At 34.3% G+C, this 25,683-nt stretch overlaps 1 long non-coding RNA gene across 1 annotated transcript in view; it reads right to left on the bottom strand.

Moving 5' to 3' along the window:
- Positions 1 to 18,027, bottom strand: part of LOC144307069 (uncharacterized) — a 35,360-nt gene extending 17,333 nt beyond the window's left edge. The window contains exon 1 of the long non-coding RNA XR_013374032.1: positions 17,175 to 18,027. This is a non-coding gene — a long non-coding RNA (uncharacterized LOC144307069). The remainder of the gene's footprint in view (positions 1 to 17,174) is intronic.
- Between the last annotated feature and the right edge of the window lie 7,656 nt (positions 18,028 to 25,683).

Raw genomic sequence — 25,683 nt, 5'->3', positions numbered from 1 at the left:
TTGAATAAAACTTACAATTCATCCTTTGCTCTAATACCCAATGCAGTTAGATGAAATATCTATTGCATCTCCTGGAAAAAAAAATCTGATATTCAGTGATTTGTAAAGTGAGACTCAAACTTTTAAAAATAGATTGTTTTCCCCTATGTTTTTCCCTGACACACAGGTCTGAAGTTTTTTTTGTTGTTTTTTTGTTTATTTGTTTGTTTGGTTTTTTTTTTTTTATCTTTTCTGATAAAGCCAGATTTAGAAGCTCATTTACATTTTTTTTGACTTTAATCATTCTCTATTTTTGGCAAAACTGCCCCTCCATTTCACCCTGTAGAATTGACTATGGATGTATCACTTCACATGTCAATTAAACACAGTATGTGTTCATTTTCAGAGGCCATGAATGGTCTTTGCTGCTTAAATCCCTAGTGAGTCAAAAAGCATATGAAAGCATACCTATATGCTTATGAGAATAATTCAGGCACTAAAGATCTTTAATTTGTTAGAAAGGTATATCATCAACCAAAACATATTAACTATGAATTTAGTTACTACTCATAGTTCTTCAATAACATAATTATTCCCTCTCACATTAATAACAGAAATGTCTTCAAGACTGCATGTCCAAAAGACATGTTAGAAAATATTCTTAAACTATAATCACATACTTAGACTATAATCTTTGTGTAAAGTAGTTTTTTTTTTAACTTCAAGTAAGTAGGACAAATAAATCCAATTTTATTTTTTTTTAATTAGAATTCAATTTTATTAAGGAATGTGAATAGACTAACATTTTGTCTGTTGTCTTCCATTCAACTTCTTAAATATTCAGAAGCTGCTTTGATCATTAATTTTTGCCTCCTTTTCTCCCACATGCTTACCATAATATGGTTTTCTCTATAAAAAGGTAAAGAATCAGAGCGGTGACAAAACTATGTAGTGTAAGAAGTACTGACCCTACCAGAACTTTTTTTTATTCCTAAAGAGTTTTAAAAACAGACTCTGGTTTTCTTTCTCCAGAATATAAATCTCTTAGAATAACTCTTTCAAATTGCATGAAAAATACATTTTTGATTCCAGAAAGCAAAATCTAACTTGAAATAAGAAGATATGAAAGACCTTATCAATTCCATTATAGCTGTTGAACTATATTGCAGGCACTATTTGTTTTATAGAAATAAAAAAGTATAAAAAAGAAATTGTCTCAATGTTAAACTTAGACAAGTATATTCAAATTAATAAAATGTTTACTTTAAAAGACATCAGTTACCCAGTTCCAAGCAAATGGGATTGGTTGTCCAGAGAGCAACTGAATCACTCTGTATAAAACAAGTAGGGAAATTTACAGAGGTTACCCTGGCAGATCAAATATCTACTCTTGAATCCAATTCTAGCAGATCATAATCACTCTCCCTGTTTCCAATTATGCATGTTAACTATTTTTAATAAGAAATCCATTTAATAAAGGGTATAACCTAACTGCATGGCTATTGAATGAAAAGGGAATTCAGGCTGTAGCCAAATTTCTTATTTCTCCTTCTGGGTTGAACTTACTAAGAAATGCAAATTGATATCCTTTTTCCCCAGACAACTAATTCTCAATACACACACAGTGTATTTGATAATACACAAACAATGAACATTTGAGACTTACTGACATTAAGTCTCTGAATGGAAGACTAGGAAATGGTTCTGAAGAGCCCAGAATAAAGGAACTTTTCCTGCAGAGACTTTTAAAAATAATAATAATTCCTTTGTAACCACTGAACATTCATGTATTTACTTGATAATAATATGTGATAATCACTAGAAATACAAAGACCAAAGGCACAGTCCATGAACTCAAAGAATTCACTGTCTCAGGAAGGATATAGGCAAGTAACCAATAATTATACTGAAGTATAGTAAAGTGCTATAAAGGATGTAATAACATGGTATTAAAATGATACAGAAAATAATTCTTTATTCCTATGAAGTGTCTGCTTGCATATTCTTTGTCTTTCAGCAATCCGTTTGATACTGAATTACCTGAATTTCACTCTTAAATTCACAATTATCATTTCTATAATAACCATTTCCTACCTCTCTTTCACTAATAATTAAATAAATAAATCCCTTTTTAAAAAAGAGCAGGGTACTGGGTGGCTCAGTTGGTTGAGCATAGGACTCTTGATTTCCTCTTAGGTCATGATGTCAGGGTCCTGGGATCCTGCCACTTAACTGTTGGGCTCCACACTCAAGAAGAAGTCTACTGGTAGACTCCTCCTCTTCCTCTCTCTCTCTCTGCTCCTTCCCTAATACATGTGTACACATCTGTGCATGCTCATTCTCTAATAAATAAATAAATGTTTCAAACAAAACAAAACATTTCCTATCAGTAACAAATATCTCACCTATGTACTAGTCTCACTTTCCTGTTTTGATCTGCGTGGATCTGACAGTATAACATCGTGACATGCTCTGTCTCCTTGATAACTCTTCTTTTTCTTATTGCCTTGGAAGATGGCAGCAACCAAACCATAAACTCAAGGGAAACAGGGTGGCTAAGGACAGAAGAAGGTCTGCATGGAGCAGTATGGAATAATTGGGTTGGATCAACATCAAGCATACAGATTATAGAAGAGGACTGAGTAGTCTAAAGAGGATGCAATAGGGAGCACTTACCTAAATGGAAGGTAAAGTTAAAAAAAAAAAAAAAAAAAGGAATGTAAAGTTTGCCAAGATAAAAGTTTGTTTAATTTGAAGTTTGTCCCCATACAGTGCTATTATTTATCTTTATCAATTTGTTAATATTTTTAAAATGCAAGACTGTTTATACAAAATCCTCATTTACCTGAAGTATATTTTGAGTAAAGGGGAGAATCTACAGCCTGACTTTCTCCCAAACAATTGATTGTTGCTATAACTTTATATTAGAAATTACTATTGACTTCAAAATACGTTATCTGATGTAATAATACATTATCACCTTATTATCTTTATTAGAGTACTTATTAAGTTTTCTCAAATGATCATAAGGGAGTGGGGAAAATAGCCAACACATAGAGATGGTTCTTCACAGGAGTCTGAGACAGAGAGAAACAAAAAGGATCATGGGAGAAATGGAGTTCAAGCATTTGAAGTTTAAAAATTCTGGAAGTGTACAAAAACAGTGTGAAGGAGGGAATTTTTGCCACAAAGTAATGAGACATTTAATTTCTACATATTATCACTTCATTCATTTGGGGTAAAAGCCAGATCATGAAGTCCTTAAGCACCATGATTTTGCACTGAGTGAGCAGCCCTCTAAAAGGTCTCACTAATTAACATATAGTCTTTACTCAGTTGTTTATTTCTTCACTCGCCCCTTCCACTGCTAGAAAGCAATCCCAAGAAAATAACCTTCTGGCCTCAATATAATTTTGAAAATGAAGCTCAGAGCCCAAAATTATTTTCATTTTTATTTAGACTAGTTTTCAGGCCTTAATTAAATGCTTATTGTTCTCTAATCACTCTTTCTATTTAAATTACAGCAGTGTAAGTAACCAGAAAACAACCCAAACACTGCCAGAAAAAACTCCACAACTAAAGGTGGAGAAGTGACTACATGGAACAAGCTAGAAAGGATGAGGATGTGGTCTGGGAGTGAGGCAATCCTAGGCTGTCCATGGTGGGGAGGGAAGTAGGAGAGAGAAGGGTGGAAACAGACTTTCATACTGGGGAGTACACAAAAGAAGAAAATGAATTCTCGTAATATTTGCCTTTGAAGACTGAATTTCATGAGTTCTTAAAACCAGCTGGACTTGAAGCCTAGAATTTTAAAAATTGGCAGGCTTAGCTCTAGAAGTGCCAGAGGGTTTGGGGAAGCCCTTTAGAGGTAGCAGGACAAGCGGCTTATGCAGATATAGCTTATAACCAACAGTTTGAAAAACACCAGGGACAGACCAGAGGGACAGTGATTTGTTTAGAGCATGACCTGGAAGGACTTGGATCACCAAGAGACCCTTCCAGGAACAAAGGTGCTGGTAGGCAACATTTTCATCTCCTACCTTTCAGCATAAACAGTGGCCACCTGTGGGAACCAGCCTGATGCCAGCACTCCATACCTAACTTACTTACACCAAGCTGCCCTTCACACTCTCCATGGTCTCCTACCTTTGGCAGATCTGCCTTTCCCAGTCACACTTCCCTCAGTCCGGGCACCATGGGCCCTTCCTCTCAAGAAAAGCAACACAAAAAATGCCAACACATCTCCTGACCCACACATTTTGTGGGACCTTAGTTCTGGGGCAGCAGAAGCAGGTCTCATTTTGCAAGTAGATCACCGTACACCTTGTTAAAATACACCTACTCCTGCTAGAGACCAAACAGTGCCCACAATAGGCAAATAATGCCTCTGCAGACAGCTGGACTGAAGAAAAAAGAGCCTAAGACTCAATTAAAAGAGCACATGCAACACACATAAGAGACACTTCCTAGAAAGCTAGGCCCTGGGGAACAGGGCACACCACACTGCCGGGCACAGGACCTCTTCTTCATAGGGCTATTATGGTTAAGAGCAAGAGAAGTAACATACAGAAATGCACACATAAAGTCAGACAAAATGAGGAGAGAGAGCAATATTTCCTAAATGAAAGAACAGGACCAAACCACAGCAAGAGACCAAAGTGAAATGGATATAAGTAATATGCCTGACTGAGAATTTGAAATAATGATCACAAAGATATGCACTGGATCGAGAAAGAAGTGGAAGACATTAGTGAGACTCTTAACACAGAGATTTAAAAATAAAAACAATCAGAGATCAAGAACACAATAAAAGAAATTAAAAATACCCTTGATGAAATAAATAGAAGGCTAAATGAAGCAGAGGAATGAATTAATGACCTGAAAGACAAAGTAATAAAAAGTAACTGAGCTGAGCCAAGAAAGAAAATTATTCTAATTGAAAATAGTCTTAGGGAACTCAGTGACTCCATCAAGTGTAATAATATACACATTATAGGGATCTCAGAAGAAGAGAGACATAAGGAGGCAGAAAATTTATTCGAAGAAATAATAGCTGAAAGCTTCCCTAATCTGCAGAAGGAACAGATATCCATATCCAGGAGGCACAGAGAGCCCACCAAAAATTCAAACTAAGGAGGTCCACACCAAGACACATAGTAATTAAAAAGGCAAAAAGTAGTGGTAAAGAAAATAATTTTAAAGCAGCAAAAGAAAAGAAGACATACATTACATACAAGGGAAACTCTGTAAGGCCATCAGTGGATTTTTCAGCAGAAATTTTAGAGGCCAGAAAAGAGTGGGTGATATATTCTAAATGCTGAAAGGGAAAAATCTACAGCCAAGAATACTCTTTCCAGCAAGGCTATCATTCAGAACATGAGAGAGAAAGAATTTCACAGGTAAACAAAAATTTAAAAAGTTCATGACCCTGCCATACAATAAATATTAAAGAGGATTCTTTGAGTGGAAAGAAAAGACCATAAGTGACAGTATGAAAAGTAAAAATAAAACACCAAGGCAGTAAAAATAAATATTTCTGTGAGTTCTCACAGAACAAAAAGGTGAAAATATGACATCATATACCTAAAACATGAGAGATAGAGGAATAAAGAATGGATTTTAAACTTAAGAGATTATCAATTTAATATAGATTACTATATACAGAAGATATTATATACAAATCTAATAAATACCACAATCAAAAACCAGTAATAGATACCAAAGAATAAAGAGAAAAAAACCCAACTATATCACTAAAGAAAGCCAAGAGACCATGAAAGAGAGAGAGAAAAAAGAAAGGATGAGAGAAAATCTATAGAAACAATCAAAAGACAAGTAACAAAATGGCAACAAGTACACATCAATAAATAATTACCTTGAATATAAATAGACTCAGTGCTCCAACAAAAGACACATGGTTGGAAGAATGGATTAAAAAACAAGACCCATCTATATACTGCTTACCAGTGACAGATTTTAGACCTAAAGACACATGCAGATTGAAAGTGAGGGGATGGAGAATTAACTATCATGAAAATGGAGGTCAAAAGAAAACTGGGCTAGCAATACTTAAGGCTGACAAAATAGACTTTAAAACGAAGACTATAACAAAAGAAAAAAAAAAGGAAACTATGTAATAATAAAGTGAACATTCAACAAGATGTAACAATTATAAATATTTATGTACCCAACATAGGAGCACTCAAATATCTAAAACAGTTCATAACAATCATAAGGGAAATAATAGTAATACAATAGCAGTAGGGAACTTTAACACTCCAGCAACACTGATGGGCAGATCATCCAAACAGAAAATCAACAAGGAAACAGTGACTTAGAATGACACAAGACTTGATGGATTTAACAAAAATACCCAGAACATTCCTCCTAAAACAGCAGAATACATTCTTTTCAAGTACACACAGAACATTCTCCAGAATAGGTCACATATTCAATCACAAAACAAGTGAACACATTTTAAAAAATCAAAGTCATACCAATGCATCTTTTCTGACCACAACATTATGAAATTAGAAATGAATCACAAGAAAAAAATCTGGAAAGAGCACAAATATATGGAGGTTAAATAACATGCTACAAAACAGTGAACAGATAACCAAGAAATCGAAGAAGAAATAAAAGGTTACAAGGAAACAAATACATATAAATACACAATGATCCAAAACCTTTGGGATGCAGCAAAAGCAGTTTTAAAAGGAAAGTTTATAGTACTCCCCTAGTTCTAGGCCTACCTCAAGAAGCAAGAAAAATCTCAAACAACCCAACCATACACATAAAGGAGCTACATAAAGAATAAACAAAACCCAAATATAGAAAAAGGAAGGAAATAATGAAGATTAGAGCATAAATAAATGATACAGAAACTAAACAGAAAACAAAATAGAGCAACGAAACCAGGAGCTTGTTTTTTGAAAACATCAACAAAATTGATAAACCCCAGCAATATTCATCAAAAGAGAGAGGACACAAATAAATAAAATCAGTAATGAAAGAGAAGAAATAATAACCAGCACCACAGAAATACAAACAATTATAAAAAATCATGAAGACCTATATACCAACAAAAGATAACATACAAGAAATGGATAAATTTCTAGAAACATATCACCTATCAAAACTAAAGCAGGAAGAAACAGAAAATTTGAAACAACCAAATACCAGCAATGAGATTGAATCGGTAATCAAAAACTCCCAAAAAACAAAAATCCAGGACCAGACAGCTTCACAAGTGAATTCTACCAAACATTTAATGAAGAGGTAATTCCTATTCTTCTCAAACTATTCCAAAAACTAAAAGAGGAAGGAAATCTTCCAATTTCATTGGTATGCCCCTGATACCAAAACCAAATAGAACCACAAAAAAAGAAAATTACAGGCAAGTATCTCTCATGAATATAGATGCAGAAATTCTTAACAAAATCTTAGCAAACAGAATCCAATAATACATTAAAAAAAAATACAACACTATCAAGTGGGATTTATTCCCGGAGGCAAGGGTGATTCAATATTTGCATAATAATCAATGTGACCCATCACATCAATAAGAGAAAGGATAAAGACAGCCTGATCATTTCAATACATGCAGAAAAAGCATTTGACAAAGTACAACATCCATTCATGATGTAATTCTCTCCAAAATAAGTCCAGAGGGAACATAGCTCAACATAATAAAGGCCTTATATGAAAAACCCACATCAACAGCATCCTCAATGATGAAAAACTGAGAGCTTTTCCCCTAAGTCCTAGAACAAGACAAGGATATCCAATCTCAGCACTGTTATTCAGCATGGTCTTGGAAATATAGCCACATAAATTAGACGGTAAAGAATTAAAAGGTATCCAAATTGATAAAGTAAAACTATCACTATTTTTAGATTACATGATACCATATATAGAAAACCTAAAAGATTCCACCAAAAAAAAAAAAAAAAAAAAAGACTGGAACTGGTTCAGAATTCAGTAATACCAGGATATAAAATCAATCTACAGAAATCTGTTGCATTCCTATACTCTAACAATGAAGCAGCAGAAAGTGAAATTAGGACAACAATATCTTTTACAATTGTACCAAAAACAGTAAAATGTCTGGAAATAAACTTAATCAAAGAGGTGAAAGACCTGTACTCTGCAAACTATAAAACCTGATAAAAGAATTTCAAGATGATGCAAAGAAATAAAAAGACATTCCATGCTCATGGATTAGGAGAACAAATATTAAGATGCCTATACTACTCAAAGCAATCTACAGATTTAATGCTATCCCTATAAAATACCAAAAGCATTTTTAACAGAACAGGAACAAACAATCCTAAAATTTGTATAGAGCTACAAGTGGACTGGGGCGCCTAGGTGGCTCAGTTGGTTAAGCCTCTGACTCGGTTTCAGCTCAAGTCATGGTCTTAGGGTCATGAGATTGAGCTCACCTTGGGGGCTCCACATTCACTGGGGAGACTGCTTGAGACTCTCTCCATTTTTCCCTTACCCCTCCCCCTGACCACACTCCACTACCTCTCTCTCTCTGTCTCTTTAAAGTGGATAAATAAATCTTAAAAAAAAAAAAAAAAAAGATCTTGCATAGCCAAAGCAATCCTGATAAAGAAAAACAGAATTGGAGATATCACAATTTCAGAATTTCAGATTTTAAGATACATTACAAAGCGATAGAAAATTAAACACTGAGGTACTGGCATAAAAGCAGACACAAAGATGAATAGAACAGAAAACCCAGAAATAAATGGGTACAATTATAGGGTAGATTAATCTTTGACAAAGGAAGAAAAAATATACAATGGGAAAAAGTCTCTTCAACAAATGCTGTTGGGAAACCTGTACAGTAACATGCAAAATAAAGAAACTCTCTTTATACACCATACACAGAAATAAACTCAAAATGGATTAAAGACCTAAATGTGAGACCTAAACCATAAAATCCTAGAAAGGAACTCACATAGTAACATCTCTAACACTGGCCATAATAGCATTTTTCTAGATATATCTCCTGAGGCAAGGGGAAAGAAAAGCAAAAATAAACTGTTGTGAATTCATCAAAACAAAGAGCTTCTGCAGAGCAAAGAAAATAATCAACAAAACTAAGAAAAATAAAAACCTTATGGAATGGAAGAAGATATTTGTAAATAACATATTCAAAAAAGGGTTATTATGCAAAATATATAAAGAACTTATATAACTCAACACCCAGAAAACAAATAAGCCAATGAAAAAAATGGGCAGAAAATAGGAGCACACCCACGTTTCTCAAAAGATAATATCCAGATAGACAGCCAACAGACACTTGAAAAGATGCTCAACATCACTCATCATGAGAGAAATGCAAATCAAAACTACAATGAGATATCACCTCACACCTGTCGAATGGTTAAAACTAGAAACACAAGAAACAACAAGTGTTGGTCAAGATGTTAAAAAAAAAAAAAAAAAAAAAGAGCCTTTCTGTACTGTTGGTGAAGATGCAAACTGGTGCAGCCACTATGAAACACAACATGAAAGTTCTTGAAAAAATTAAAAATAGAACTACTCTACAATCCAGGAATCGCACTGCTGGGTATTTACTCAAAAAATACATAGACACTAATTCAAAGGGATATATGCACCTCTATGTTTATTGCAACATTATTTACAATTGCCAAACTATGGAAACTGTCCAAGTGCCCATTGACAGATAAATGGATAAAGAAATGATCATATATATATATATATATGCAATGGAGTATTAGTCATAAAGAGAATGAAATCTTGGCACCTGTAACAGCAAAAAGCTAGAGAGTATGATGTTAAGCAAAATAAGTCAGTCAGAGAAAGACAAATACCGTATGATTTCATGCATGTGTGGAATATAAGAAACAAACAAGCGAAGGGAAAAGAAAGAGAGAGAGAGAGTCAAACTAAGAAACAGACTCTTAATTATAGAGGACAAACTGATGGTCACCAGAGGGGAGAGGTGGGGGGATGGGGAAAATTGGGGATGAGGATTAAAGAGTAAACTTATCATCATGAAAAAAATACAATAGAATGATAAAACATAAAAAGTTATTAATTTACTGTTTCAAATTTAATGTTAGCTTTTATGTAACATCAGCAATTAGCTATGCAAAGTGCTATTAAGTGTGAGTTACAAATATTTCCTAAAGGACAGAAGAAGAAATACTAAAATTCTTTAAGCTGAGAATCACATGGGAAAGGCTTCTACTTCCCCATCACCAGCAGGTACAAGCATTTTCTCCTCAGTTAAAAAAAAAAAAAATGTTCCAAGGTATTGGCTTCTGAAAGTTCTAAAAATTAAAAGAATAAAAATCAGAAAGTAAACAATTTGAGGCAAACACAGCCTTCAAACCTCTGTAGGAAGCTGAACTCAAAACCAAGACATGAAATTATTTAGGGGATATTTTTGGCAAGGGGAATTCTTCAGGACCACGATTCTCTGGCAGAAAGAAGCACCAATTTCAATTTGCAAGAAGCCACTCAGGTGTGAAATGTGTCTTTCTCCCAGAAGCTTCTATTTCAGTGGTGCAGAACTCAGTATCAGGCACCCCACATCACCTCAAGTAAAACAATAAAATGTGTGCATGTTCCCTATTTTAAATGTATCCAGCCATGACTACATTAATTGTGAAGCTTCAGTGACTTTATGTTTGCTTTGAATATTTTCAGGTGTTTTTATTTGGCAGTTTCTTATTAGTGATATACTTAACCATAAATCAATGGAGAAATGCTACTTTCAGAAAGAAAATGGCCTGAATATTTCACATATTTACTCAGCAGCCAGTTGACAGGTCTAGTAATTTAATCGGTATTTACTGTATACTCTTCTGCAAGAGACAAAATAAATTTGTTTCCTCATTCACTATAATTTAGTTTTAAAAGAATGCCATCTTATGAAATAATTCAGAACAGTTTAACAGCAAAAAGTACAAAAGAAAGTAAACCTTTCCCTACTCGAACATATTAACTCTCACACAAAATGAAGAACAAGAGTTTATATTCAAGAAGAGGGTAAAAGAGAAAATACACAAATTCACAAACTGTCCCAAATTGTTGGGTAAATAACAGAAAAATGGGGACAGCTGGTCGGATGAAAAACAGAAAAACAATCAACCTATTATATCCTCCCATAATATAATAAAATACAACGTAACAAAATAGTCTTGCAAATCAAAAACCTTAGGTTGAACAGAAGCTCCAACACCATCTTGAGGGTCTTGAGAACATCATATAACTTCAGTGGGATTCAGTTTCACTATTTGTAAAATATTAATGTATCTGTATCTTAAAGATAATATAAAGCTTCAATGATTATCTAAGTACCACAGCCTAGAACATAGTACTCACTTAAGTTATGAGTATTTCACTTCCAATCCTTTCTGATTTTATTTCATTTTTCTTCCTTTCTATTTCAGTAATATGCTATGTACTAGTGCACCTAAGGTTAATAGCTGTATGTAAGAAACAACTACAAACAGGACCCTAGTTATGCTTTGTGTCATCTTTAATCTTTTCTCCTAAGAGTTCTCAGGTGAATTATAGTCACTCATTTCTGTCAATTAGCTTAGGTCTTAAAAGTACAGTGCTTACGCTTTTGTAAACTTTGGCAGCTGACTAGATTCACAGAGTGCCATTTGACTGTTGAAAGTATAAATCTTCATTTAAACAACAAAAAATAGTAATACGATAAATATCCTAATATTTTCTCCCTATTAATGGACATTAGCCAAGCTATTGAGCCACATTAGATGATATAACTGAGGAAGAAGGGAAAGTAAGGAAGAAAATCAAGCAAAGTCAGGAATTGTGCATATGATTATCATAGGGGACTGTCTGTAGGATGAAAACACTGCAACATGCAGTCTACAATTAGAAGTTACTGATACTGGTATTAGGAAAAGAGCACTAGGTTAACACCTAGAAGATTAGTTGGAGTCCAATGTCTTCTACTATCACCATACAAATTTGGTCTGTTCTCTTAATATTTTGTCACCTAATTTTTGTCAGATATTTTAAACGGGTAATAATTACCTGTCCTGTAAACCTCATAGAGTCATTACATAATTTAAGATGATGTATGTGAAAGTTGTGTGAAGATAAGTTATAAGCATTAGGCAGTACATAACTCTAAGTAGTTATGTTACTGGTATTGGTGATGTTGAAGATCTTGTCCATGGGAAAGACGGAGAGACCTCCCGACACTTGAGTAAATTTCCACAAGTGAAAGCACCACACAAGGCAAGAAGAGTGAACCCAGTTTGAAAGATGCTTCCACCACTGCTATGGGCAAGCCTCATAATTTCATTTTCTCATTTGTAAATCAGAGATCATCATCATTACTCACCGCCTCACATCTGTCAGGATGGCTAAAATTAACAAGACGAGAAACAACAGATGTTGGAGAAAGGGGAACTCTCTTGCACTGCTGGTGGGAGTGCAAACTGGCGCAGCCACACTGGAGAATAGTGTGGAGGTTTATTAACACCACAGGTTTTAAGTCAAATACCACTTCTAACAGACCAGCTAAGAACAAACATTCTCACACAGTGCTCCCATTTTACTGTTCATTTCTACAACCAGCACTGAACTCGAGCAAAATGAAGTACTTCACCTTCAGTGACCCAAATCTCTTTCCACTATGGGTGAACAGCCTGTGATACCACTCCTGGATCCTAACCCTTCATTAATCCCTCTGTCTCCCTGTGTTCAAGAGCCTGCTTGGTCATCACTCAACATTTATGGAACACCTATTATGAGCCAAGCACAAAAATGACCAAAATACCCCTGCCCTTAACATGTCCCAATAAAAGCAGACAGGTACCTAAATGTTCTAGGCTGAGGAGAGTTAAATCAAAACCAGAAGATTTCTCGGGCATGACATTAGAGTATGACAAGACCCATAAAAACTCAAACCTTTTCTGATCTACTTTTCTAATACCCCTTCATGACAAACAACTCTCCAGCCTGTATTTCTTTATACTTTTAGGGAATTTTCAGTATATGTCAGGTCCTATTTTAGCCATAGGGACATATTTCTGCAATTAGGAAAATCTGTTTGGACGCCATTGAGCAAAATAATAATGCAGATAGAGAAAATTCATAATAATATTTAAATGACTGATAGTGACAGTCATTGCATGTTTTCTTCTGTTATCAGAAAGAAGGAAAAATGTCTGACAGGAAAAAAAAAAGCATTAACACTGATAATGTGCTTTAAGACCGTATGTTAATTCCACAAATTTAAATTCTGCAAACTTGCTGAAGTTAGAAAGATATACTGATTTCACTAATTTGTTATGCATAGGGCACAAGAATGAAGAATTCTGGGTATAAATATCTGGGTTTTTGGTTTGGTTTTGGGTTTTTGTGTTTTGGTTTGGTTTGTTTTTTTTTTTTTTTTTTTTGATCATCAACATCTCAACAGCTCTGGACTTTAATTTAGCTACCCATTTAATCAGCAAATTTCAGAAAGCTGTTATATTAAGTGAGAGAAATACAGGAAAGCAAACATTTAGCATGAATTTCCCAAGGACTTACTATAGTATGAAGGCTGCACATTAATGCATAGATGTGAGAAATTAGGGATGGATCCCAAGTGACAGAATGATTTAGGAGAATACGAAGCTACTTTAAAGCTTCATAAACTGAGTAACAGCAAAATATCAGAGCTGTGAATCTTAAGGGAACTAATCCAGTGTCATGTGAAGAAAATTTTAGCATAAAAGGATACATAAGTAGCTAATTTATCCTCTTTGATTTAAAGAAAAGATTACCGTAGAATTCAAACTCTTGTATAGATTTATTAAAGGATTATGTTAACTTCATTGTATTAGTATATATTAGATTCAGAGCTCATTTTAAAAAAATAAGACCTCAAAAGAATATCAGTAAATACTGAGTGAAGACTATAAGGCAAAACTTAAATGTAGTACATTGTGAGACTTTTAAAAAAATAATTTCTCTTCACATAAAGCTATACATATATAGGACCATATATATGAATCTATGTAGCATATACACATAAATACAAAAATTTAAAAGATTATCAAAATATTACTTTCAAAAATATTTAATATTCCAATGGAATTTGGGGGTATGAAAAGCATATTTCCTAAGTAAATTCATTCACTACATTTGCTCGTTTCCTTCCTAATTTTATTACTGATATTTTTTGTAAAAAAAAAGAAAGCAAATATACATTATTCTTTCATTTCTTTGTTGCAAGCAAATTAAGATAAAAGATTCACTTTCAGATATAGTTTCACATAACTGCAACTATAACATAGCAAGAAAAGACAGACTGCACTGAAAATTAAGTGTTAAGACAATATAGCATAATACAGATGCAGCTAACAAAATAACACTTTTACTATCTATAACAGCAGGGATTACTTTTACTTATTTTGTTTTGCTTTTCTATTTTTTTCTTTGTCTATTCTCCAATTCTTTCTGTGATCAAAATATTGATAGTAAGCATGCTTTCTGAATTACAATTGTCCACAGAATTCAGGAATAATTCTGTCTTCATCTCTCTATATGGAATCCAAGGCAGTAATGAAAATTCAAGTGTTTTTTTGTTCTGTTTTCTTTTTTAAGTAAAAATCCCATTTAAGACCATTTTGAAAATCTAAGTTTCAATATTGCTCAACTTAAGGACTATTGTCCTTCCTCTTGGAAGTTAGGAGGTGAGGCTTATTGATCATCAGGCATGATGGAGGTATGGGTGACTATGAGGCTCATAAGGTCTGTAGTTGTTCCCTCCTGAAACCCCTGGTAGCTAACATTTGTAGACCATTCTCTTGGTATCTGGTACTGACTCTGATAAATGGCAATCATTTCTATAGTCATACCTTCTCATTTTTCACAGATCCCTCAAAACAACCATCACTTTAATGTTTCAGCTGCGTTTACACCTAAAGAGCACACATCTGACTTATCCATCCTCTTGCTTCTACCAAACTCCTCATTTGGGCACATAGAAACATTCATGTATTTGTTTGTTGTTGTTTTAAAGATTGTATTTATTTACATGAGAGAGAGAGAGAGAGAGAGAACACGCATGCAAGCACACCCCGGGGGGGTGGGGCAGACTCCCCACCAAGCAGGGAACCCAGATGCAGGGCTCCGTCCTAGGACCCAAAATCATGATCTGAGCCAAAGGCAGATGTTTAACCAACTGAGCTAATCCAGGCTCCCCAGAAACATTCATATCTAACCTGGTATGGCCCAAGAGAAATTCCTTAGGAACATTATGCTTCCACCCTAGTTGTTCTTCCTTCATGTCAGAGCTGCTGGATATGTCTACAAGGCTCCTATCTTAAGGCTTCAGTTTTCAGGCAGCAAAGTTCCAGGATGGTAATACACCCTCCTCAGGCTCCCCAACATAAATAACTTCTCTTTTCTACTTCCTCCTTTCTGTCACCTGCCTCCCATCCCAGAGATAATTGGAGACAGGGAAAGCAGTTAACTTGTTTCTCCATAAACTCTCCTCTAAATTCCTTCTCATCTTCCAACCTGAGATTAAGCCATATCATATCCTGTATTGGGTAGGCAAGAGCAGCTTTCTCCTTTTCATAGAATTCCCATTTTTTAAATCTCATACTTAGTGGTGGTCTACATTTTCTCAACTTTACAGAGTTCTAATTCAAGCATACTAAACTGCTCATATTCAAAGTAGGTAATTTGATCAATTTGACCCAGATTTATACTCATGAAACAATCAAGCAGTGTTTTCTAAACAAGTCATCCATGATCCAACCTTTTGATTTCATTGGTCAACATGAGAGTCATTCTGAAAATAGAATCCATCACTGGATGTCTTAGGTATTAAATCTTCTACTGTGTTAACTCTCAGTGCATCATTCCATTTAGATGTGTAAAAACATTTTCAAAATGTCACTTATGTTCTAAAGTTTTCAACTATTTGGGTTTTACCCTTTTGGCAGATAATCCTCAAGTAAAACATTTCCTAAAATAAATTGGACAAATGAATTCATATAGTTTCAGTGTAATCACAGCACATATGTGTGTTCTTTCCTATATTAAAGAAATATGTTTCAGGAAGCAAATGTACCCAATATTTTTTATGATCAAAAGCTAATTATATCCAAATAGTTCAACAAATTTCTTCTGTACAGAATTATTTCACAACCAATTCCAAAAAGGTTAAATACAAGTTCTTCATGTCTAGGGCTAGGATCATTAATTTTTGCTTTTGTTCTGCTGAATCATTATCAAGTCCTCAAAAAATTAATTCTGTTTCCCCCAAACACATTACTGATGGTGATTATGAATGGAGTGTGTTTGGTTAAAGAGGCCAATGTGCCACAAAAGATACTTTATAAATAGACCAGGCTTTTTTGTATTTGTTTTTAATATTTAAGACTACCACTATTATTTTAAAAGAAACAAATTTTTCTGAACATTATGTGACTCGAGCTCAAAAACTTTTGTGCAATGAAAAGAAATGTTTATAAAGTCTAATCAGAATTAGTTAAAATATGGTTAACTGTCACTGAAATCTTAGACCTGTCTCATTTTATTGAAGCTGCTCTTTCGGGGAAATCAACAGAACAGGAATGTAGTTAATGACCAGTTTATTTTTGGTCACTAAAATCTCTAAAAAGCATAAGATAATAAAGAGTGAGTTTTCTGGACATAAAAATTGACACTAGTTCAAGGAAGGAATCGTTTTTAACTTTGAAATGTCAATTTACTTGCTGCATTTACAATTTTCAAGTCCTCGTAGATCCTAATACAAATATTCTTTCTGTTATTCTTTTCCCTTCCAAAATCACAATTATTTAAACTACTGTTCAAATCTCAAGTATCTCTTAGCTTATTGCCTGAGTTTATACAACTACTGCTTAACTTATATTCTCTAAATATTTGTACCTTTAGAATTGAATATTAATTATCTTCAGTATTGGTGAAAATAGAATAACAGACAATTCAGAATCTTATTGGTGAACATTTCAAATGATGATAATGATGATAACTGCCATTTTTTAAATGTTTACCATATTCCAAGAATCTGTATTTGTCCTAATGTATTTTAATCACCATCTAATGAATTAATCTTATTCCACTTATAAACAAGATAGTAAAGGCTCAAATAGCTTAAATGTATTACTTGGTTTATATATGGCTAAGCCAGAATTTAAACCCAGACCTACCTACAGATGTCCATAAACCTGTTATTGGGCATGTTATACATCTTCTTCCAGGCTCCTTATTTTTTACTTTATTGGCGTTTGCTGAAAAGGAAAAAGTCAAAATTCATCTTGGGGCATCTGGGTGACTTAATCAGTTATGCATCTAATTCTTGATTTTCACTCAGATCATCTCAGGGTCATGAGTTCCATGTCAGGCTCTGTGCTCAGGGCAGAGTCTCCTTGAGATTCATTCTCTCTCCCCCTTTCTTTCTGCCCCTCCCCCTACTTGCGCATGCTCACTCACACTTTCTCACTCTCTAAAATAAACTGGGAATTTTTAATGGAACTACAAATAATCACAGAATTGTTGACTATCTGGGAGTAAACCCCAACTACCACCACCACTGAAGCCACCCCACAACACAAGCACTGGGTATCCCCAAGAGCAGAAAAAGAAATAGCCACAGTTAAATGAGTTAAAATGGACCAAAAAAAAAAAAAAAAAGAAAAGAAAGTATTTTTCTATCTCTATACTACATGTCTTGTTGTTTATATTTACAATTATTGAAATCCCTTGAGGACATTCTTAAAACACTTTATATTCTACTTTTTCTTGAATCCTCTTTCACACAGCAGTCATCTTCACATTTGGGGGACTTTCTGCCTACAGTGAGATGCTTATTTTAAAATGGGACTTCATCCTGTCTTGTATCTTTGTCTTTTCCTATTTCATATACCCCAGGTGCTATAACTGCTAAATAGAAGAGTAGTTAGCAAAACAGGTAACACCAATTAACTCTGCTACTACTGATCTTGTTCTTCTAATTAGATATCTGCAGAGCTTCTATGTTATATGGAAGGAACTGCCAGAAAATGGAGGAAAACCCCTGCTCTGCAATCAAAAAAGAAATTAAAAAGAATCTGCATTTTATGAGCCTTATATTAGGTTTGTCATTACTTGTGACATTAGCGCCAAATCCTTGCCTGTGCACCATCAAGTGGTATTCTACCTAAAAATACAGGAACCATAGTAAGATATGATTTGTCACTAGAAATTACTGTATTCATTGAAAAAAGTAACTGAGTTCCTTTGAGTCAATAGGTTAAATTTTTTTAGCAGAAAAATGTTTATAAGTAAGTTGGGCATAGGATCTTGACTAATTTATAGCCAACCAAGTAACTTTTATGTTGTTTTTTTTTTTTTTTTTATGTTTCACCTAAAAGATAATCATTAATGCTCAATGAAGGAGATTTGGATCAAAAATATGTTTCAAGTCTTTATTAGGATTAAAGGATAAAATGAGAATGTATCAGTCAAAAATTTTTATCACAATTCACTTAGAGCTATACAACTTTTCTTGTTTTAGGATAAAGTACTGTTACCTTCCTTTGAGAAACATCTATTTGGAAAGGATAATGGTAGAGTAAAAAGTTAAAGCGAAACTCAAGGCACCTGAAGCCTTGCCCTAGGTTTGTCACTAATTAATTTTCTAACCTTGGAAATTATATAATGTTGCTATGACTCTCATTTTATTGAATCTGCTTTTATAAGATTATTCATATCCTCTAGAAAGAAAGAAATTAAACAGTTCTTACACTCTCAAGTTAGGATAGATATATTCAATCTTGTCCACTTCATAAAGCTATTACAAAGGTCAAAAAACATGTGAACTTATAAAAGTATAAAGAACAAAACAAATGTTAGCAAAGGCTGAATTCTCAATAACACACTGAATACCTTTGCAAATACATTTTACATAACTTATTTTACCAATGCTCACAATAATGCAGATCAATTAAGTACTTTTACAACCCTAATTTTACAGAGGAATTCAGAACTATATCAAGACAACATAAACAATAATAGTTGCCAATTAATCAATAGCAGGAAGCCCCAGAAAACTTGACCCCAGAAAAATATTTCTGAAAAAAAAAAAATAGTATATTCAAATTTTGAGGTGAGGATAACTGTGAATTTAAAATATATAAAAATTTAATATACTCTTAAAATTTTAAAAAAAACCTTCTTATAGTCAGCTCTATTTCCTCGAAAGTACCAAATTATACAAATAAAAATAACTGTCATTCATTAAGGGGACAAATCAGTAAATATATTGTTTCTAAATCTGTTACCTAAAATATAAAATTTCAGTATATCTGCAAAAAGAAAACAAATGATTAATACACAATAGACTTAATGTTGAGAAATGTGTAAGAGGACTACATTGACCACTTTCATAATTTTGAATTTGATGTGAGTAGATTGTGATTTGGAGGATGCCAAAACAAACCACACAGAAGTAAGAACTGAAAAATCCAAGAAGACATGATTTGTTGCTGCTGTTGTCCAGGAGTATGATCTTTAGATAGATATCCCTTGAAACTTCTCTAAAAAACAATATCAGAGTGATCTTCTAGAACAGAAACACGAATGTTTCCCTTGTTATACAGTTTTTTAATACAATTATTATTTACCTAATGGTTTATTGCTGTACTTCCTCAAGATTCCTTTGGTAATTTTTATAAAACCCTCCAATGACCCTCCTAAAGGCCCATAAACTTGTAAACCAATCTGTTAAATAACTCTTTACATTCAGGGAAATACAAATCAAAACCACAATGAGATACCACCTCATAACAGTCACAATGGCTGAATTGAACAAGTCAGGAAATGAGAGGTGTTGGTGAGGATGTGGAGAAAGGGGAACCCTCTTACACCATTGGTGGGAATGCAAGCTGGTGCAGCCACTCTGAAAAACAGTATGGAGGTTCCTGAAGAAGTTGAAAATAGAGCTACCATATATCCAGCAACTGCACTACTGGGTATTTACCCTAAAGAAACAAATGTTGATCTGAAGGGGCACCTGCAAAAAAATAAAAAAATAAAAAAATAAAAAAAATTAAAAAATGAAGGGGCACCTGCACCCCAATGTTTATAGCAACAATGTCCATAATAGCCAAACTATGGAAAGAGCCCAGATGTCCATTGACGGATGGATAAAGAAAAAGATGTGGTATGTGTGGTATGTGTGTATATATATATATATATATATATTATAAATATATAAATATATATATGCATATATACAATGGATTACTAATCAGCCATTTAAAAAAATGAAATACTGCCATTTGCAATGGCATGGATAGAACTAAAAGGTATTATGCTAAATGAAGTAACTCAATCAGAGAAAGACAATTATCGTATGACCTCACTCATACGTGGAATTTAAGAAACGAAACAGAGGATCATAGGGGAAAAGAGGAAAAAATAAAACAAGATGAAATCAGAGAGGGAGACAAACCATAAGAGACTCCTAATCATAGGAAATAAACTGAGGGTCCTGGAGGGGGTGGGTATAAGGTAACTGGGTGATGAACACTAAGTAGGGCATGTGATATAATGAGCACTGGGTGTCATGTAAGACTGAAGAATCACTGAACTCTACCTCTGAAACCAATAATACATTATATGATAATTAACTGGATTTAAATATTTAAAAAAAAACTCTTTACATAACATTTTGCAAAAAAATTGACTGAATTCTTTCATTTCTTTTCCTTACCATCTACACTGACTACCAGCAAACTCAACTTCGAAAGATTTTCACATTTTCCGAAAGAGCAAAAACATCTTCCTTCCCATCTGATGAAGAGTTCACAGGCCTGCAGGAACTGAGGGGCTGAGAACAAAGGCCTGCTGTTTTGAAAATTGTGTAAGAACTCCAAACAAGGACTGTCATCCGATCTTGTCTGCTGTAGGGCGTGTTTTGCATAGTTCGGATGCAATCCTGGATGGAGTTCCTTTTGTAACCCTTTCTCTCACATTGATCTATAATACTGATTTTTTTCCATGCATTCCTACACAATCCACATAGATATGATTGGAGAAATTGAGCAAACCCTGATTGAGTTGAACACAGGCTACCACAACTTTACAGTAGAAATCTCAAGGAGGTTCAGTGAGTGCCAATGACACCAATAGTAAAACCATGCCCATGAGGATAGTGGAGTTATCTGTTTGCAGGTCAATATCTTGGATTTGAATTAGAGGAACATGGTGATCGTATTGATCTGGACTCACTTAGAAGACAAACAAAATGAGCAGAGAGCACAGAAATTGGATTGACTTTTTGTAAGTCAACTTAGCATTTCTCACTAAAATGTCAAATACACTATCCAAAAGTTCTAAAAATCCTGCTATTTCTTGTGGATTTCACTTTGTCTGCATTACTAGTTTTAGGCTTATAATAATACTTTAGCAGTTGGAGATGCAATATTATAACCCAATATATATTTCAAAGAACTTCTTTGTAGAAGTTAACCATTAATTGCTGGAGGCTTATTACCTGGGCCTTACTGATTTTGTAACACTCTGAAGAGAAAAGCAGTATGTTGTTGTTTTGTTTTGTTTTTTAAGATCTATTTATTTATTTGACAGAGAGAAGAACATGTGTGTGTGTGAGGGAGAAACAGAGAGAGAGAGGGAAAGACAATCCTAAGCAGACTCCAGCCTAAGAACAGAGCCTGAGGTGGTGCTTGACCTCACCACCCTGAGTTCAGGACCTGAGCCAAAACCAAGAGTCAGACACTTACCCTACTGTGCCACCCAAGTGCATGGGAAAAAGCAGTATGTTCTATACTTAAATTTCAGTTTCTAACAAGATTTCAGAATAAACAAATCTAAGTCAACAGATCTTTTCCAAGCAGCATTTAAGAAAAACTCTTGTGTCTTTCCTATTGACACTGAAAGTATTTATATAAGTGGTAAGGATCCAGAATAGTACAAATGCCCAAAAGTAACTCTACTATTTACCTAAAGTTCTCAGCCACAGACTCATATAAATCATGTAAATATTACAGAGTTATTGTAAGACTTATTTGTGTAAGTTAACATAGTTTCTCTCTACATTGATGCATTTACTAGAAAGGGTGACAATGGAACATCTGTATATGCATGCAGCTCCATACTTTATTAAGAGGATATGAGTCCCGCCTTTACTTCCTAGTGTAGAGAGGAGAAGCTACGTATCTGTAAACTGTATGAGTGAATTAGCAGGACATGAATTACTTAGCTGCCCAAATGTGGTGAAAAATATGGGAAAGATTCTTATTCTCTCCTTTATAGTAAACTAGGGTCCAGTGATCCCTTCTCCAAAAGAAATAAGAGACAACTGGTGGCAAATCTCCTAGAAGAAACAAATAAAAGATAACCCAGTTAGAACCACAATAAATTGCTTTCACAAACTCACTTACAAACAAGCAGGCTATATGAAACCTCTGGGTTTCAGGGTTTTTTTTTTTTTTTTAGGCAGGATTATGATGGAATAGATTTGGAGTGTGATGGAAATAAAATGGAGGTGAGCACACAGAAAATAAAGGAGATGAGAATGACTCCTGGGTTTAGATAAGTTAAATAGGACCAACTTCTGGAGATTATGACTGGTTTTTTTTTGTTTGTTTTGTAGGTTTGTTTTTTAATCATGATGGCATAATGAAATCTCTTCCTTCCCTCCTTTTTAACATCATCAGTTTTCATTGTGAAAAATAATCATGTATTACTTCTGGAAACTGTGCTATATCATTGATCACCTAAATAGAATCAATGCATATATGTGATCTAGGTCAATACCTTTGACATGTAACAGGCACAAAACTAAAATAAGTCCATCTACTAGGCACTCGACATACTGTTGCATTAGGGATACTCTGTATACCTAGGATCCCTGAGAAATGTTCTCTTCTAAAGCCTGAAGATATATGAACATGCACTTTCATACATCATATGAAATCATAACATATGTCATTATGCAATAACTCACTTCTTCTTTACAATGACCTTTTATTATAAAAAATAGTTACTATTTAGAGCTTCTATTACTGAACAGATTGAAATGACAAATGCTATATTCATTCCAAAAAAAACCAGTTGACAGTTTGCTAAAATGAAATTTTCTCTTAGGTCTGGGGGCATCTGGGTTGCTCATCCGATTAAGCATCCGCCTTCAGCTCAGGTCATGATCCCAGGGTCTTGGGATTTTGCCCCCCATCAAGCTCCCTGCTCAGCAGAGAGCCCACTTATCCCTCTCCCTCTGTTTGTACATACTGTCTCTCTCTCAAACAAATAACTAAAATATTTTCAAAAATTTTTTTCTCAGGAATCCCTGGGTGGCTCAGCAGTTTGGCGCCTGCCTTCCAGCCCAGGGCACTATCCTGGAGACCTGGAATCGAGTCCTGTGTCGGGCTCCCTGCATGGAGCCTGCTTCTTCCTCTGCCTCTCTCTCTCTCTCTCTGTCTCTCTCTCTGTCTCTCTGTGTCTCATGAATAAATAAATAAAATCTTCAAAAAAAATTTTTTTTCTCTTAGGTCTGTAAAATAATTTTCTAATTTAGAATGGAAAAACATAGGCACAGATAGATACATCTCTTTTCTCCTACATCTACTGTTTTAATATTTTTTTCTTTATTTATTTATGATAGTCACAGAGAGAAAGAGAGAGAGAGGCAGAGACACGGGCAGAGGGAGAAGCAGGCTCCATGCACCGGGAGCCCAACGTGGAATTCGATCCCGGGTCTCCAGGATCTCGCCCTGGGCCAAAGGCAGGCACCAAACCGCTGTGCCACCCAGGGATCCCTCCTACATCTACTGTTATTCAAACTGTCTCCTTCATCTTTGACACTAAATTCTTTCCTTGGACAAACAATATTTAATTCCCATTAATTAGGAGGAAGTCCCTCTTTTTAGAACATTAATATTTCCTATTAGTTCAGTTATGAATGATATGACTTAGTTATTTTATTGTAATTGGTTTGTTTGCAGAGATATCTTGCTACTGGATACATAAAATAATCTCAGTGTATATATAAAACCAAATGAAAACTAATGAGAGGAAGAGAGGAAATGTTTGGGGATAAGGGAGATGTGTATAAGAAAATATGTGTAGCTATTAGAGTGAAAATTTGGACATGTTCCAATTTTTGCACAGCTTAGCAGAAACAATATTATTTCTCTGTAAGAATGTCTTTTCTTTTAATACTCTCTCCCAACAACCCTATCAAACTTCCTCTTAAACATCTTTGTGTTGTTACTGTGCTATTTTTTTTCTTCACATAAAAAAAACAACCATTGTATTAAGAATGAAGACTCTCCTATATTACAGATGATCCCAGATCTATAATTCTATTTAAAAAACACACTGATGTTTTTAATGCCAGTGGCTTTTAGATAATTACGTTTCTAACACAAATTTATCAGCATAACAACCAATTCCACAAAATAGAAAAGAGGCAATATTTACATCAATGGTGCTTTGAAACTAACATTTTCCCTCAGGGATTCATAGCCACATAGTCTCTAGTCTTTTCTCTTGACAGGTTATAAATATTCTCAGAAGTAACTGTTTTGATGTTGCCTACAAAACCGGGGGAAAAAGTAAAGAAAACTGGGGCTACCATGCATTTTCACATAAATTTCTCTATCACATTTGACAGTTTAATTATATTGTTGTTATTTGCATTTCTCATGTTACTTCATACGTTAGAGTTCTAGCTAATGGATTTCCATAAAGCGATACTGCATAGTGTTCTTTGCCAAATGAAATCTTATCTTAGTTTCTTGTTGTGCTAGATAAATTCAATCAACAACAACCATATGTTAAAAACTTTGAAGTTTGTGAGAATCAACAATTTCTGAAAGCCTTGATTCTTGGCTATACATAATACATGTCCTCAAATAAAAGCATTCCATGACAGAAAGAATTAAAAAAAAATGACTATGGAAATTTACTGGGGGGAAAAAGACATTGTGTTCATATTTCAACATAATTTGAAATATTATGGATATATAATATACATATATTTGTATATTTTACACTTGTATACATTTCCCTGTAGCAACAATTACCTAAGGATTAGAAAAATTTCTGCCATGTCTCATTTCTTCTCAAACTTTTCCACACTAGAGTTCAAAGATAGCTTACAGAAGCATGGATTATTTGAATACTGTTTTGTGCACTTTAATAAATGCTGACTGCCATCAGATTCCAATTAATACAGTAACATTCTAGTCTTGTCAAGGGATAAGTAGAGTCACCCCTAAGTATCTTGGGGAACAATACAGAAGAACCTAATCTGAACTAACAAAATCGCATTATTGAGTTTCCCTCTCTGATAAGCCATGCTAATTTCATTTTCACCATATTTTTGCTATTTTTTTTTTTTGTGATGTTGAAAAACATGGTAGAAATCTTAGAATAAGGCCTACTAGGTCCTTTATTCTACCAAGAAGAAATTAGTAGGTTTTAAAACTTGAGATGCATTTAGCATCACTTAGAAGACTTATAAAAACAGATTCCTCAGTTCTGTTCTCAGAGTTTCCAGATCAGTAGCTCTGGCTCAGGGCCCCAGAGTCTGTAGATCTCATAAGTTCCAGGTGATGACAATGCTGGTCTGGGGAACCATACTTTGAGAGAACAGAATGAGAGGAATTCTGTGCAGAGAACTGGACTCTTCCCAAAAACGGTTTGACTAAT

The sequence above is a fragment of the Canis aureus genome, chromosome 38 (assembly GCF_053574225.1).
Source record: "Canis aureus isolate CA01 chromosome 38, VMU_Caureus_v.1.0, whole genome shotgun sequence".
Taxonomy (NCBI): Eukaryota; Metazoa; Chordata; class Mammalia; order Carnivora; family Canidae; genus Canis; species Canis aureus.
The sequence above is the reverse complement of the archived record's forward strand: the minus strand, read 5'-3'. Positions and strand labels throughout refer to the sequence as shown.